A 5,292-nucleotide genomic window follows, 5' to 3' on the forward strand; every position below is an offset into this window, starting at 1 on the left:
ACCAACGCTGCAAGATGTTAGGGGATCCCTCTGCGAATCCGTGAGCTCCTTCAGAATCTTTTTTGACACCCATAAAAAAGAAAGAAGCACAATAAAGCCTATAAATTGAAATCCCCACAAATAAAACTTAATCCTACCAAAAAAAGCGAGCAATGAAATTAAGAAACACACACCATGGAAAAAAACCAAAACCATTCCATGCATATTGAGTAAACTAAAATAGGGAAAAGGCAAACTATAATAGTTGCAATTCAGACATTACCCAGACAAATCACCCATTGGAATGCCCTTTCTCGATATTGTGGAGCGATTCCAATTGAAACTCTGGTTAAATAGGGAGGAAGCATCCAACATACATATGCAGGTAACTTTCGAACCCTTAAAAAAACGCAACCCACATACAAAAAGCTAGAACATCATACATACAAAAAGATGGAACAGTTACATATTCTTTGCGCCAGAAAGCTGCATAAAACAAAACAAACATTCGCTTGAAAACCCAAGAATCAATTTAAGGGGAAAATCTGAAATGGATGTAAAAAAAAATAACTGCGTTGCAAGATGTTTGGGGATACCACTACAAATCCTGGAGCTCCTCCAGAATCCTTTTTGAAACTATGGCTGCAACTTTGAATGTTGTGCAAACCCTTCACTTATTAAAACATACGAACGGAAGAATACAGATATGTCACAAGGCGATTGATATAATAATCCAATCTGATGGTCTAACAAAACGATTGGATAATGCACAACCGCACACAGTGACACGGCGCGGAGTAGCAAGACCTAGCTGTCAGAAAAACCAAGCGAGACCTAGCTGCCACATAAACCTACCAGTGGCATGGAGCCTCGTAGCGGTAATGTTTTGAACAATAAATACTCATGTTTGGTTAGTTACAAACCTAACAGGATCGAACGGTAGAATTTGTTTTAATCGTCTAACATGTAAGATCGACGATGCACAATGAGACAAGTGGTATGGAGAGGGAGTCTATTTCAAAGGGTCAAAGGGAAACGCCTTACGGCGTAATTAAAGCAAAAATGGTCGTTGAGGTAACGTGGCTGTTGTAAAATAATTAATAAATATGGTGATCGGTTGAGGCACTGTTGTCCATGATGTATCCTTCTTGGCCTTCCATCCTTTTTCGTTTCATGGATATGTACTCTATAAAATCCCACGCCAGGCTTCTGCAGACAATATAGCTTAATCTGATATGTCGCCACCATATCCATCAATTTATACATCGCTTTTATTTGTTCTCGAAAAGGGCGTGTCCCATATAATACCCAGAATGAATCACTACATTGATGAATACCTGCAGTATATTTTCTCTCTTTTAAGTATAATGATAAGGATTTAAATGGGAAACTAAGCTCCGTCAATTAGTATTACAAATAAAATTGAATTTTATAAGAACCGTAAAGACTAAGATTACGCACCTGGATAATCAAATCCACGGAAAAAGCATTATGTTTTAAATAGTGGGAAGAACTTGACCTTTCACTCCACTGAGAACTTTTCGAACTTCTGGAAACATCCATCTGATAACTACACTGCCAAACGATTGGAATAAACAAGAAACAAATCCACGCGAGGTTATGGTATCTGTTATCAAGTAGTCTGAGAATTTCTTTGTTCACGTTGCAGGAATTATGAACAAACAAAGACAATTAGCAAAATATAAGTAATGTTGAACCCAAAACATCAAATATTTTAAGGCGTAAGATTTCGGGTTCCTCTTCTTCTCAGTTATTATATGGATTAGTAGACATTTAGGTAAGAGATATACCTATAGTCAAAAAAGAAGCCACTGAGAATTGATATATGGCAACATGAAAAGAATGTGTATAGGAACAAAAACAGGGTTTCACCAGAAAGGTATACATAAGTAAAGCCTGCATGTCACTCCTTGGCTAATCGGGTGATATTAAGAGAATATTTTAGCATAACAGAATGAAATTGTTAAATGTGATAGTGAAAGCGCTAGAGTTGTCGTTGCCACGAATTTAATTAAAATTAAGAAGAATAAAAACCCAATACACTGCAGATCAATAGAGTGTAAATTCGACTTAGATGGCACAAATATATAAATTAAGTCAATAATTGTAATGAAAGCAATGCAATTGATATCGAATTCAAAGGAATCAATCCTAACAAATTGTGACCTGAAAAGAATTTGTATAAGAACAAAATCAAAGAGTTTCACCAGAACGGTATACCTAAGTAAAACCTGCATGTCACTCCCTCTTGGCTAATCTGGAGATATTAAGAGAATATCTTAGCATAACAGGATGAAATTGTTAAATGGGATAGTGAAAGCACTAGAGTTGTCGTTGCCACGAATTTAATTAAAATTAAGAAGAAGAAAAACCCAATACACTGCAGATCAATAGAGTCTAAATATATAAATTAAGTCAGTAATTGTAATGAAAGCAATGCAATTGATATCGAATTCAAAAGAATCAATCCTAACAAATTGTGACCTGAAGATTAGCCTCCGTGGAATAAGAATTCCATTCCTCTCAAGTCCCGACGGACAGGGCTTCCCCTAACGCCGCCACATCAAGACGGTTAACCACTACGAAAAGTCTGAGCTTAAGGTAAATCTCCATAAATACTAGTAAACAAGAACAAAAAATTAAAGTATCAAGCCGAATGTCATGAAAAAACAAAAAGAAAATACTATACGGGTGTTTACCTCATTCGGAGTTAGCGTCCATCCGAATCTCCATATACTACTACGCTGGAGGAAAATAAATCACCGTGAGCATAATGACGCTGGTTAAGAATTCGAAATAATGTGTGTTGTTGCACAGAGGCCTTCCAGCCAAGCCAGCAAAACAAATTAACAAAAATCAAAATCTAAATTGGGTAGCAGGGTTTTGACTTACCCTAATGAACTCCTACCATCTGATTGAACATTGAAATCTCAATCGTTCACAAGAAATGTGCTTACAAGCCACGTGAAGTCACATGTAAAAAAACGCAACCCACATACAAAAAGCTAGAACATCATACATACAAAAAGATGGAACAGTTACATATTCTTTGCGCCAGAAAGCTGCATAAAACAAAACAAACATTCGCTTGAAAACCCAAGAATCAATTTAAGGGGAAAATCTGAAATGGGTGTAAAAATAACTGCGTTGCAAGATGTTTGGGGATACCACTACAAGATGTTTGGGGACACCACTACAAATCCTGGAGCTCCTCCAGAATCCTTTTTGAAACTATGGCTGCAACTTTGAATGTTGTGCAAACCCTTCACTTATTAAAACATACGAACGGAAGAATACAGATATGTCACAAGGCGATTGATATAATAATCCAATCGGATGGTCTAACAAAACGATTGGATGATGCACAACCGCACACAGTGACACGGCGCGGAGTAGCAAGACCTAGCTGTCAGAAAAACCAAGCGAGACCTAACTGCCACATAAACCTACCAGTGGCATGGAGCCTCGTAGCGGTAATGTTTTGAACTACCAGTGGCATGGAGCCTCGTAGCGGTAATGTTTTGAACAATAAATACTCATGTTTGGGTAGTTACAAACCTAACAGGATCGAACGGTAGAATTTGTTTTAATCGTCTAACATGTAAGATCAACGATGCACAATGAGACAAGTGGTATGGAGAGGGAGTCTATTTCAAAGGAAAACGCCTTACGGCGTAATTAGGCAAAACCATCGACCTTGATACGTGGCGGGGTTTGTCTCCTCAAAGGAATTTGTGAAGCAAACTTTACCTAAAGATTCGGGGAATCTAGTAACAATTAAGCAAAAACATGGACCTTGTATCAAGGGTTGATCTTTCTCAAATCAAAGGACATCAAAAGCCTTATATGTAATGTAAATAATTGCTTACGTTATTATGAAGTGATTTGATTTCAAGAGAAATGTACATCTATGTGTGTTGCAGTTCAATGTATTATTAATCATTATCACACATAAGAGCTAAGAGTTTGATAAATTTTATTTGTTTATGAAGTTTCATTGAACCGGAAATTTTAAATTCGAATCTTATGAGGTAAATAGTGAATAATAAACCTGTAAAATCTAAAAATCTAAAAATGTTTTATATGTATCATTTATTTATGCTCATGAATGGATTATGTATTTACATGTTTATACCATGGTTGATTGCCAATAGACTGGTTGTATGTGTATATCCCCTTTTTATGAGCCTATGTGAATGTTTTGTAAGATATAGCTACTAACAGCTAACAGCCCAAAGATCATCAATACTGAATATTTCACAAACAGAATTTTATATGAGATGACATACCTTGATTAACAGCGGAAGATGTAATGGCTGCCATCTACTTTGATCTGACTCCTGACTGTTCCTCTTCTTCAGAATTCGGTTTCTCTCCTCTTGCCCTCACTTTCTTTATGTGCTTCTTGATGGAGAAGAATGCAACTCTTGTTGTGTGGGAGAGAGAGGACCCAATCCTTTATATATTATTTAACTCTAATCTGGTACGTCCATCATATACCAATTCAACGCTTAAGATCTAATGCTTTAGATTAGAAACTGCTTTAGTGCTTTAATGCTTTAAACTGCTTTAGTGCTTTAATGCTTTAATGCTTTTAACCGGGTCACATTAAGGTTTAGAAACTGCAGATTTCTAACATTCTCCCACTTGACCCGATTATTCATAATATTAAGCGTTGAACATCATACTATGATAAATTGCTGAGAGTTATGGCGGTTGTGCACTATTAATTCAATGCATTCCCTTCCATATACTACAATACCAGCAATCCATCAATTCATACTTATAATTTATATAAAACAGCATAATGGTCCACATAATGTCTTATATCATAATGATTAAACATAATATCTTTATAAGACTCTTTCTTGTTTAAAATTACATAAAATACGTACTACTTCATTAAAACAAGAGACACATAATTGTATATCAGAAACACATAAAAGAGCTCAGAATGTCACACATCAATTATTATTAATACAACCAAGACCCATTCTTTGAACATGTTCCTTAAATTGTCTTGGTTGTAACCCTTTCGTCAAAGGGTCTGTAATCATAAATTCTGTCCTAATGTGCATGATTGACATTCTTTGTTTCTGAATCTCATCTTTCACAACAAGATACTTCAGATCTATGTGTTTGGCACCTTTAGAGTACTTGTCGTTCTTTGAGAAAAATACTGCTGCAGAGTTATCACAATAAATTTTCAGCGGCTTGCTAATGGTGTCGACAACCGCAAGTCTTGAAATAAAGTTCCGCAACCATAACGCATGAATTGTGGCTTCAAAACAT

The 5,292-nt window shown here is 36.1% G+C and overlaps 1 long non-coding RNA gene across 3 annotated transcripts; it reads right to left on the reverse strand.

Annotated features, from left to right (window-relative positions):
* Positions 1-2,313: 2,313 nt before the first annotated feature.
* LOC149160286 (uncharacterized) lies at positions 2,314-3,437 on the reverse strand. Of its 3 annotated transcripts, XR_016261206.1 has the most exons (4): positions 3,192-3,437; positions 2,893-3,062; positions 2,700-2,744; positions 2,314-2,618 (listed from the first exon to the last, which is right to left on the reverse strand). It is a non-coding gene; the product is annotated as an uncharacterized LOC149160286 (long non-coding RNA). The 3 variants fall into 3 exon arrangements; XR_016261205.1 differs by having other exon boundaries at positions 2,700-3,062; XR_016261207.1 differs by having other exon boundaries at positions 2,700-3,062; positions 3,169-3,437.
* Positions 3,438-5,292: the final 1,855 nt, after the last annotated feature.

The sequence above is a fragment of the Pinus tabuliformis genome, chromosome 5_2, assembly GCF_031772625.1.
Source record: "Pinus tabuliformis cultivar Carrire ecotype Pingquan chromosome 5_2, CPIR1, whole genome shotgun sequence".
Lineage (NCBI taxonomy): Eukaryota > Viridiplantae > Streptophyta > Pinopsida > Pinales > Pinaceae > Pinus > Pinus tabuliformis.